This window comes from Vicia villosa, linkage group LG3, assembly GCF_029867415.1.
Source record: "Vicia villosa cultivar HV-30 ecotype Madison, WI linkage group LG3, Vvil1.0, whole genome shotgun sequence".
NCBI classification, from domain to species: domain Eukaryota; kingdom Viridiplantae; phylum Streptophyta; class Magnoliopsida; order Fabales; family Fabaceae; genus Vicia; species Vicia villosa.
Window position 1 is genome coordinate 74,602,326 of NC_081182.1, and position 12,910 is coordinate 74,615,235.

A 12,910-nucleotide genomic window follows, 5' to 3' on the forward strand; every position below is an offset into this window, starting at 1 on the left:
GCAATATCCCTAAGGATGATGATTACTTGGAGCAACAATACGGGGTGCAAGAGGCGGACAATGCAGACCAAGCACCTCAGACACAACAGTCTTTTCCTAACTCTAAGGAAGACTCCAAGGGTAGTGAACAAATCAAGGCGCTGGAGGAGAGACTAAAAGTAATAGAAGGATACGATGTCTTCGATGTGGATGCCTTCGAAATGAGTTTGGTCTCAGACTTGACCATCCCTCGCAAATTCAAGATTCCCGATTTCGAGAAATACAAAGGACTCACATGTCCGAGGAATCACTTGCGCATGTATGTACGAAAAATGGCTGCTTACGCCCACGATCAAAAGCTGATGATACATTTCTTTCAAGAAAGTTTAAGCGGAGCGTCTATTGACTGGTACATGCAACTAGAGAAGTCTTCTGTCCGAAGCTGGAACGATTTGGCCAACACCTTCTTAAAGCATTACAAGTACAACCTGGACATGGCACCCGATCGGATGCAATTACAAAACATGTCACATAAGAAGGATGAATCATTCAAGGAGTATGCCCAAAGGTGGAGGGAAATGGCTTCTCGAGTCCAACCTCCCCTAATGGACAAAGAACTGGTGGACATATTTATGAGCACTTTGCAAGGACCATACTACGACAAGATGGTCGGATGCACATCTTCGGGGTTCTCGGACATGGTAGTCATTGGCGAAAGAATTGAAGATGGGATAAAAAATGGGAAGATACAAGGGGCACCCTCAGGTTCCTATCACACAAAAAAGTCATATGACGGAAAAAGGGAACCCAACACTGTTGGAGCGATCCTGGTTAATCAAACACCAACACTACAACAGAAGGATCAGCAAAAACAACAGGGTGGCCAACGCCCCTGGAGGTCCAAGCCAAAACGATCATTCACCCCATTGCACATGCCGTTGTCTCAAGCTCTACAACATTTGCTCAGTCAGAACTTGGTAACTCTGCTGCCTCCATACTCAGCTCCGGCTAACCCCGCTCCCGGGTACAAGCATCATGCTAGGTGCGCTTATCATTCAGTGTTAGAACAAGATTTGTTCTTATCAATTATCTTAGTTTTGATGATAACAATAATATGAATTTTGCTTAAGATAATATGGTACTCTAATCCAATGCAATTTCCCTTTCAGGAAATATATAAAGAGTACGCATAATTCAGCGCTCAGAAGATGTGTCTCAAATGGTTCAGCATGCAACATCAGAACATGGTCTGGCAAGACATCAGAAGATGGTCGAAGCAGAATCAGAACATGGGTCTATGGAAGCATCAGAAGAACATGAGATCAGAAGCACTGAAGATCAGAAGATGGTATCACGCTCAGAAGCACTTCAAGGTCAGAAGATCAGAAGATGCTTTGCACCAAGCTGTTTGACTCTGATGATATTCAAACGTCGTATTCACAAACATCAGATCAGAAGGAAGTACACGTGGCAGACTACGCTGACTGACAAAAGGAACGTTAAAGCTACTAAAGGCTACGTCAGTAGACACAGCGTGAACAAGGCTCGAGGTAGTTGACAAAAGCGTATAACATTAAATGCAAAGCTGTACGGAACACGCAAAGCATTAAATGCATTCAACGGTCATCTTCTCAACGCCTATAAATATGAAGTTCTGATGAGAAGCAAGGTTAACGATCCTGAACAAAGACAATTCAAATTAACTTGCTGAAACGCTGTTCAATCTAAACTCAGAATCTTCATCTTCATCAAAGCTCACTACATTGCTGTTGTAATATCTTAGTGAGATTAAGCTTAAACTGTAAGAGAAATATCACAGTTGTGATTATCGCTTTTAAGAAGCATTTGTAAACTCTTGAATAGATTACATTAAGTTGTAAGGAACTAGAGTGATCAGTTGATCAGTATACTCTAGGAAGTCTTGGCAGTTGGCTGAGCAGGAAGTCTTGGCAGTTGGCTGAGCAGGAAGTCTTGGCAGTTGGCTGAGCAGAAAGTCTTAGGAGTGAACTAAGCCTAGAGTGATCGTGTTGATCAGTAGACTCTAGAAAAGTCTTAGGAGTGAACTAAGCAGTTGTTCCTGGAGTGATCAGGTTGTGATCAGAAGACTCTGGAAGACTTAGTTGCGGCTAAGTGGAAAACCATTGTAATCCGTGCGATTAGTGGATTAAATCCTCAGTTGAGGTAAATCATCTCTGCGGGGGTGGACTGGAGTAGCTTCGTTAACAGCGAACCAGGATAAAAATATTTGTGCATTTATTTTTATCGTCCAAGATTTAAAGTCACACTTATTCAATCCCCCCCTTTCTAAGTGTTTTTCTATCCTTCAATTGGCATCAGAGCGCCGGTTCTAAGGTGCAAGCACTTAACCGTGTTTAGAAAAGATTCAGGAAGAGAAAAACGCTTCATTTAAAAGATGGTTGATGAAAGTGAAAGGACTATACCTACACCTGCATCTACATCTGGCTCTGCTGAGCAATACAACGGTAACAATGGTTATACTAGACCGCCGGTATTTGATGGTGAAAACTTTGAATACTGGAAAGATAAACTGGAAAGTTACTTTCTGGGTCTAGATGGTGATCTATGGGATCTTCTGATGGATGGTTACAAACATCCAGTAAATGCCAGAGGCGTGAAGCTGTCAAGGCAAGAAATGAATGATGATCAAAAGAAGCTTTTCAGGAATCATCATAAATGTAGAACTGTTTTGCTGAATGCTATCTCTCATGCTGAGTATGAGAAGATATCTAACAGGGAAACGGCCTATGACATATATGAGTCCTTGAAAATGACTCATGAAGGAAATGCTCAAGTCAAGGAGACAAAAGCTCTTGCCTTAATCCAGAAGTATGAAGCCTTCAAGATGGAGGATGATGAAGATATTGAAAAGATGTTTTCGAGATTTCAAACTCTTACTGCTGGATTGAGAGTTCTTGACAAAGGATACACCAAGGCTGATCATGTGAAGAAGATCATCAGAAGCTTACCCAGAAGATGGGGTCCTATGGTGACTGCATTCAAGATGGCAAAGAATCTGAATGAAGTTTCTCTGGAAGAGCTTATCAGCGCCTTGAGAAGTCATGAAATAGAGCTGGACGCAAATGAGCCTCAAAAGAAAGGTAAGTCTATTGCATTAAAATCAAATATCAAGAAATGCACTAACGCTTTTCAGGCCAGAGAAGAAGATCCTGAAGAATCAGAATCTGAAGAAGAAGATGAACTGTCCATGATTTCCAGAAAGCTAAATCAACTCTGGAAGACCAAGCAAAGGAAGTTCAGAGGCTTCAGAAGTTCAAGGAAATTTGAACGTGGAGAATCTTCTGATGAAAGAAGATTTGACAAGAAGAAGGTCATGTGCTATGAATGCAATGAGCCTGGACACTACAAGAATGAATGTCCAAATCTTCAGAAGGAAAGTCCCAAGAAAAAGTTTCATAAGAAGAAAGGTCTTATGGCAACCTGGGATGAGTCAGAAGATGATTCAGAAGATGAGCAGGCCAACTGTGCGCTGATGGCGACAGAAGATGACGGATCAGAATCTACATCAGAATCAGATTCTGAAGAGGTATTTTCTGAACTTACTAGAGATGAGTTAGTTTTCGGTCTAACTGAACTTCTGGAACTCAAGTCTCAGATTAGTCTCAAATACAAAAAGCTGAAAAAGCAATTTGAATTTGAAACAAAGAAGCTTGAGCTGGAGAATTCTGAATTAAAAGAAAAACTTTTAAAATTATCCAATAATGTTGGATCTCCTTCTGATTCAGAAAAATCCACTCCTAGTCTGAACCATATTCTGAAAGAATATGATTTAAGTTTCAGAAAGTTCTTATCTAGAAGTATTGGCAGAAGTCAGCTAGCTTCTATGATATATGCTGTGTCTGGAAACAAAAGAGTTGGCATTGGTTATGAGGGTGAAACCCCATACAAACTTGAACCTGTTGATGAAATGAAAATTACATACAAGCCATTGTATGATCAGTTCAAGTATGGCCACTCTCATGATATTAGGCACACCTCACATGCACAAAGTTTTCACATAACACACACTAAGAAGCATGTGACACAACCTAGGAAATATCATGAAACTCACATTAAGAATTATCATGTTGTTCCTCCTATTGCTTACAATGTTAAATCCAAGTTCAAACAGAACTTGAGAAAATCTAACAAGAAAGGACCCAAGAAAATGTGGGTACCTAAGGATAAGATTATTCCTATTGCAGATATCCTTGGCTGCAAGAAGGACAAAGCACAACATGTCATGGTACCTGGACTCTGGATGCTCGCGACACATGACAGGAAGAAGGTCTATGTTCCAAGACCTGGTGCTTAAGTCTGGAGGAGAAGTCAAGTTCGGAGGAGATCAGAAGGGCAAGATAATTGGCTCTGGAACTATAAAGTCTGGTAACTCTCCTTCCATTCCTAATGTACTTCTTGTAGAAGGATTAACACATAACCTTTTATCTATCAGTCAATTAAGTGACAATGGTTATGATATAATCTTTAATCAAGAGTCTTGCAAGGCTGTAAATCAGAAGGATGGCTCAATCCTATTTACAGGCAAGAGGAAGAACAACATTTATAAGACAGATCTGCAAGATCTTATGAGTCAGAAGGTGACTTGTCTTATGTCTGTTTCTGAAGAGCAGTGGGTCTGGCACAGAAGATTAGGTCATGCTAGTTTGAGAAAGATCTCTCAGATTAACAAACTGAATCTTGTCAGAGGACTCCCTAATTTGAAATTCCAATCAGATGCTCTTTGTGAAGCATGTCAGAAGGGCAAGTTCTCCAAACCTGCATTCAAGTCTAAGAATGTTGTTTCTACCTCTAGGCCATTAGAACTCTTGCACATTGATCTGTTTGGCCCAGTCAAAACAGCATCTGTCAGAGGAAAGAAATATGGATTAGTCATCGTAGATGATTATAGCCGCTGGACATGGGTAAAATTCTTGAAACACAAGGATGAGACTCATTCAGTGTTCTTTGATTTCTGCATTCAGATTCAATCTGAAAAAGAGTGTAAAATCATAAAGGTCAGAAGTGATCATGGTGGTGAATTTGAGAACAGATCCTTTGAAGAATTCTTCAAAGAAAATGGTATTGCCCATGATTTCTCTTGTCCTAGAACTCCACAGCAAAATGGGGTTGTAGAACGAAAGAATAGGACTCTTCAAGAAATGGCCAGAACCATGATCAATGAAACCAATATGGCTAAGCATTTCTGGGCAGAAGCAATAAACACTGCATGTTATATTCAGAATAGAATCTCTATCAGACCTATTCTTAATAAGACTCCCTATGAATTGTGGAAGAATAAAAAGCCCAACATTTCATATTTCCATCCTTTTGGATGTGTATGCTTTATTCTGAACACTAAAGATCATCTTGGTAAGTTTGATTCCAAAGCTCAAAAGTGTTTCCTTCTTGGATATTCTGAATGCTCAAAAGGCTACAGAGTATACAATACTGAAACATTGGTTGTAGAAGAATCAATCAATATCAGGTTTGATGATAAGCTTGGTTCTGAAAAACCAAAGCAAGTTGATAATTTTGCAGGTTGTGATATTGACATATCAGAAGCTGTTGAGCCAAGAAGCAACGCATCAGAAGCAGAGCTTCTCAGAAGCAAAGAATCTGAAGATCAAGTATCAGCTTCTCTGGAGGATCTAAGTATTTCTGAAGAACCATCTGTCAGAAGATCATCCAGACTCATCTCTGGTCATTCAGAAGATGTCATTCTTGGAAAGAAGGATGATCCAATCAGAACAAGAGCATTCCTTAGAAACAATGCAGACTGTCAATTAGGTCTTGTATCTTTGATCGAGCCAACTTCTGTTGATCATGCTCTAGAAGATCCAGACTGGATAATTGCTATGCAAGAAGAACTAAATCAGTTTACAAGGAATGATGTTTGGGATCTTGTTCCTAGACCAGATGGATTCAATATAATCGGTACAAAATGGGTCTTCAGAAACAAGCTCAGTGAGAAAGGCGAAGTGGTAAGGAACAAAGCCAGACTGGTGGCTCAGGGTTATAGTCAGCAAGAAGGGATTGACTACACAGAAACCTTTGCACCAGTGGCCAGGTTAGAATCTATTCGTCTATTAATTTCTTTTGCCACTCAACATAACATCACTCTCTATCAGATGGATGTTAAGAGTGCCTTCTTAAATGGTTATATAGATGAAGAAGTTTATGTCCATCAACCTCCTGGTTTTGAAGACTCTATGTCTCCTAATCATGTTTTTAAACTTAAGAAATCATTGTATGGATTGAAACAGGCTCCCAGAGCTTGGTACGAACGCTTAAGTTCTTTCCTTCTGGATAATGGTTTCACTAGAGGAAAAGTGGACACTACTCTCTTTTGTAAAACCTTTGAAAAGGATATTTTAATTTGTCAAATATATGTAGATGATATTATTTTTGGAACATCTAATGCTACACTTGGAAAGGAGTTTGCTAAGTCTATGCAGGCTGAGTTTGAAATGAGCATGATGGGAGAACTCAAGTATTTCCTTGGAATACAAATAAATCAAACATCAGAAGGAACGTATGTTCACCAAACCAAGTATGTGAAGGAACTTCTGAAGAAGTTTAATCTTCTAGACTGCAAAGAAGCCAAAACTCCTATGCATCCAACATGCATCCTAGGTAAGGATGAGGTAAGTAAGAAGGTAGATCAGAAGCTATACAGAGGTATGATTGGATCTCTTCTATATCTGACTGCTTCTAGACCTGACATTCTGTTCAGTGTTTGTTTGTGTGCTAGATTCCAATCAGATCCTAGAGAATCTCATCTAACTGCTGTTAAGAGGATTCTAAGGTATCTGAAAGGTACTACTAATGTTGGTTTAGTTTACAGAAAATCTAAAGAATACAACTTAGTAGGATTCTGCGATGCTGACTATGCTGGAGACAGAATTGAAAGAAAAAGTACTTCAGGAAGTTGCCAATTTCTTGGAAGTCATTTGATCTCCTGGTACAGCAAGAAGCAGGCAACTATTGCTCTATCAACAACAGAAGCAGAATATGTCGCTGCTGCTGGTTGTAGCACACAGATGCTCTGGATGAAGAGTCAGTTAGAAGATTATCAGATATTTGAGAGTAACATTCCTATATTCTGTGATAATACTTCTGCTATATGTTTATCTAAGAATCCTATTCTTCATTCAAAAGCTAAACATATTGAGATAAAACATCATTTCATAAGGGACTATGTTCAGAAGGGTGTTATTTCTTTAAACTTTGTTGATACAGACCATCAATGGGCTGATATCTTTACAAAACCCCTGGCTGAAGATAGGTTTAAGTTCATTCTGAAGAACATCAGTATGGATTTATGCCCAGAATGAGAAGATGAGAAGTTCTCATGTATGAGTATCTTCTGAAATGAATGTGGAACATTTTTTTTAATCAGAAGTTCTGATTGAATTCTTTTAGAAATTATGATTCGGTTATTACTAACGTTTCATTGTCTAAGTTGATTCAGAACCTCTTTTAAAGCAAAACAGCTGTTACGTTTTATCTCGGGATGGTAAACCTGTTGTTACTATTCTTGGATAAGCGCGCGTGCAGTTGAAGGGACGCCGACCATAGGTAACTGTGCTAGTCACCTCATTCGTCTTTATTATCTCTCCTCACGTCACGTAACATTAAATGCTAGTCATCATTCGTTTCACTTTATTTTCTTTTAAATACTCTTCAAAATGGTTTTTGGTTTCCTATCTCTTTGTTTTTCATCTTGTTAAACATAGGAACCCTCTGTAATATCTTTTGATTATCAATGAAAAAGTTTCTTTGTGTTTTACATTCCAGTAAATGTTTTCTTTTGTCGTTTTATACATCTGAATTTTTTTTATATTCTTTTTGATGTTATGACAAAAAGGGGGAGAAAGATAAATGATAAATGATTTGATTAAATCTATCAGTTGCTGGGTAAAGGCTCCCACACATTCACTAACAAGAACTGCAAGTTCTATATGGTTTAAGTGTTTTGCAGGTACAGAGAAGTGAAGTGAATCTTCAAAGCAAACACTAGAAGCAAAACCATGGAAACTGAAGCAAGCTGAGTGCTGTCAAGCTTCAGAGATCAGAAGCAAGAAAGAAGAATGAATCAGAAGCACTGATAATAGAATTTGAATATCATTGTCTATCCTGTTATGACAAAATTCTATTTGCCCTGATACATATAATGTTATGGCTCTGATACATTATTTGCTCTGATACATGTTTTTAGCCTAAATGCTCTGATACATTTGGCTCTGATACATATCATGTATTTGAATATACATTTTATGTTCTAACTCGTTCATGCTGACTTTTGTCGTTTAGTTTTTGTTCTGTAACATTTCAGGATGTAGAGATGCTCAGATGATGCTCTGGTACATTCAACAATGTTCTGATACAAATCTAGCATGAAGTGATGTTGGTGGACATTCAAAGTTCTGAAGCTATCCGAGGGAAGCAGAAATCAGAAGATGTGAATGCTCCAAAAGATCCAGGAAATTCAAGTTCTGAAGCTGTCCTGAATGGAAGCAGAAATCAGAAGCTGTGAATGTTCTGAAGATCAAAGAAACTCAAGTTCTGAAGCTGTCCTGAATGGAAGCAGAAGTCAGAAGCTGTGAGTGTTCTAAGGATCTAAAGTAATTCAAGTTCTGAAGCTGTCCAATGGAAGCAGAAGTCAGAAGCTATGAATTCTCTGAAGGCAGAAGCTTATATGATCGTCTCTACCGAAATAATCAGGGAAGTCTTTTATCAAAGTTCTTCGAGTATTTATTTCAGGGGGAGATTATTTATCTCAGGGGGAGATTGTTAATCTCAGGGGGAGACATATTCATATGCTTATGCTATAGCTGTGTAATTTGTCTTTTTGCCGTCTACTCTTTCTGATCGCAAATTCATATCATTTATATATGTTTTTGTCATCATCAAAAAGGGGGAGATTGTTAGAACAAGATTTGTTCTTATCAATTATCTTAGTTTTGATGATAACAATAATATGAATTTTGCTTAAGATAATATGGTACTCTAATCCAATGCAATTTCCCTTTCAGGAAATATATAAAGAGTACGCATAATTCAGCGCTCAGAAGATGTGTCTCAAATGGTTCAGCATGCAACATCAGAACATGGTCTGGCAAGACATCAGAAGATGGTCGAAGCAGAATCAGAACATGGGTCTATGGAAGCATCAGAAGAACATGAGATCAGAAGCACTGAAGATCAGAAGATGGTATCACGCTCAGAAGCACTTCAAGGTCAGAAGATCAGAAGATGCTTTGCACCAAGCTGTTTGACTCTGATGATATTCAAACGTCGTATTCACAAACATCAGATCAGAAGGAAGTACACGTGGCAGACTACGCTGACTGACAAAAGGAACGTTAAAGCTACTAAAGGCTACGTCAGTAGACACAGCGTGAACAAGGCTCGAGGTAGTTGACAAAAGCGTATAACATTAAATGCAAAGCTGTACGGAACACGCAAAGCATTAAATGCATTCAACGGTCATCTTCTCAACGCCTATAAATATGAAGTTCTGATGAGAAGCAAGGTTAACGATCCTGAACAAAGACAATTCAAATTAACTTGCTGAAACGCTGTTCAATCTAAACTCAGAATCTTCATCTTCATCAAAGCTCACTACATTGCTGTTGTAATATCTTAGTGAGATTAAGCTTAAACTGTAAGAGAAATATCACAGTTGTGATTATCGCTTTTAAGAAGCATTTGTAAACTCTTGAATAGATTACATTAAGTTGTAAGGAACTAGAGTGATCAGTTGATCAGTATACTCTAGGAAGTCTTGGCAGTTGGCTGAGCAGGAAGTCTTGGCAGTTGGCTGAGCAGGAAGTCTTGGCAGTTGGCTGAGCAGGAAGTCTTGGCAGTTGGCTGAGCAGGAAGTCTTGGCAGTTGGCTGAGCAGAAAGTCTTAGGAGTGAACTAAGCCTAGAGTGATCGTGTTGATCAGTAGACTCTAGAAAAGTCTTAGGAGTGAACTAAGCAGTTGTTCCTGGAGTGATCAGGTTGTGATCAGAAGACTCTGGAAGACTTAGTTGCGGCTAAGTGGAAAACCATTGTAATCCGTGCGATTAGTGGATTAAATCCTCAGTTGAGGTAAATCATCTCTGCGGGGGTGGACTGGAGTAGCTTCGTTAACAGCGAACCAGGATAAAAATATTTGTGCATTTATTTTTATCGTCCAAGATTTAAAGTCACACTTATTCAATCCCCCCCTTTCTAAGTGTTTTTCTATCCTTCATTCAGATAGTCCTGGTCATGACACAGAGGATTGTGGCCCCTTGAAGCACAAGATCCAAGATTTGATTGAAGAAGGGCTCATTGAGTTCGAAGATCCTAGCAAGTCTAACACCATAGGTGGCTAGAAGGAGGATTTCTTAGATCATTAGTTGTGTTTCCATTTGCAATTTCTTTCCGTTTGTTTAAACATTAGTCTTAGGACATATGCTATGTACTTTTCAAAAAAATCATTAATGCATTGCTTACGTTTGTCTTGATTCATTCCTAGTGTTCTCACTATATTTAAAACTGTGTTTTTACTCGATTTTCTCGTTTGTGATATTCAACTCTAGTGGAAAGTTTTACACCTTTTGAGGGAGAATGACGAAAACGATACCACAATTTCATACACTACGCTTTCGAACAGACCGTGTTGACGATGTACAGGCATTTGTTCAATCCCTAAAATAGCGGAGATATAAGGATGTTAATCCCTTGTCAACCCCTTTGAGCCCAAAGAAGTAGGAGTTTTCCTTCATACAAAATAAAACCCTTAATACATAACCTGGGGTAGGGTAGTTGCTCAGTTAACTTAATTATTCCAAGTTGTTCCTTTGAACATAATCACCGATGGTTCCCCATCATCATTAAGACCGGCAGTCAATGTCCTCAAAGAAAAAGAAAGCAATGCAAGAGCCTGCTAAGTCAAAACCTATTAAGGAGACTTAGGCAAAATTGGGGCATCCCGCTGACTGTAGCTTTAAAACAAACAGTTCAGAAAAAGTTAGGGATAACAAAGTCAAAAAGAGGTCACTACATACCCTCACAAAAGAAAAGAAAGGAGAATGACTGCCTTTGCAGATAAACCTTTGGTTTTTGAACCATAATAAATGTCAATGTCACAATTCCCAAATTCTTTTGGAGACTAAATGCATAGCTAATTGAGCATAGGACTGGAGAACATCACGAAGATTGGGATGGGTACAAATAAACTTTGAGCCTTTATCTTTTGTTTCTTTAAACCGTGAACCAGACCACGTTACAACCCTTAAAAGTCCTAACTGAAGCATGGTTAGTTTGAAAGCATATCGTTACTAAAGGTATCCTGACTCCTTAAGGTCTACTATAACTCTTGAGTTGATATCACTTTCTTACAAAAAAAAAAAACTTTGTTTTACTCAAAAAAAATGTTTTCAAACTTTCAAGACAGACGTATGCATTTGCATTTCATTATAAAGTACACTTGTCTATATAGATTTAAATGTTAACATCAGGGAGAAGTTGCATGGGGCATGGTTAATGTCTAAAAATCCTGCTGACTGACAAATTAGCTTTTAAAAGCTTGTCAAAAGAAGAAGCATCTCTCACACATGATTGAGATAGCTGAAGTGCACACGGGGCATAACTCGTCATTATCCCATTTACATGGGGCAATCTAATCAAGATCCATTGGAGTCTCTCAAGGACGCTGAATAGCCCATAGGGCAAGTCCATTACCTGGGGGCACGTTGCAAAGGTCACTCAGTATCAGATGGTGTCAATGCCAGTCTCACATCCTTTCCAGGAACCTTTATAGGATACTTCTCAATCTGTCCATATAGTCTTCTTTAAGACATGTTCAAACACTTCTTACCCTTTCTAGGAACATTTTTCAAATAGTCTTTTAAGACACATTTTCCTATCCCTTCTATTTTCAAACTCTTTCAGATAGTCTTTTTAAAGACCAGACTCCTTATCCTTTCTATTTTCAAACCCTTGCAAATAGTCTTCTCTAAGACACATTCCTCACTAAGAGCCTTTTCTAGGTAGTCTTTTGTAAGACATCTCTTGACTTTTTCAGTTAGTCTTTTAAGACATATTCAAACTTCTCTTACGCTTCCAAAAAACCTTGTCAAACTTTGTTTAAAGTACAAAGTCTTTTCTAAGACAATTCACCGTCCTTTCTAGGGGTAATCTTCTCCAAGATGTCTTTTCCTAAGTTTTGTTTGAGACACCACAAAAACAGTCCTTGTCCTCTATAGGAATATTTTTGACACTCCTCACAAACATATCCCTTTGAGCTTTGTTTAAAGCGCAGTCTTGTTTAAGACAATTTCTCATTCTTTCCAAGGACCTCTTCAGGTAATCTTATAGCAGACATCATCTCATTCATGAGTACTCAGCAAATCACTATCCGTCAGGCGCTACCGAAACGCATGACTCATTCTGAAAAGCATCTGCTTCATATTCAAACCAACACTTAGCATCAAGGAGACCTCTAAATTGGTCTAATCACAGACGATCATTCCTGATAAAAACCCTTAGATGGGGAAACCACGTTCAGAGGGTTTTCCTAGAACAGGGGCATACAATCCAGAATCCTATTGACTGGGGGGCATATCTTTCAAGAATTCAAACCCTGGGGTAATGCATATCAGGCAAGACATGGTGAAATTCGAGTTCCCTCGAAAGGTCCCTCCTTCAGATTAAGGGGCACGTCTCTCAAAATTTCCAATATTCGGGAAGTCACATTGGCATCATACAAAAAGCATTGTTGCATATTTGATATTCTCACGCCTGTACCATTCACATCCCGCAGTGTGGGATAGGCATACATGCATAATTCTCATTGAGAATCTCATTACATGACACATGCATCATGACATTGCATAAAACTAACGCTACCTTTTCAGGTCACTTCACTTCAAAAAGAT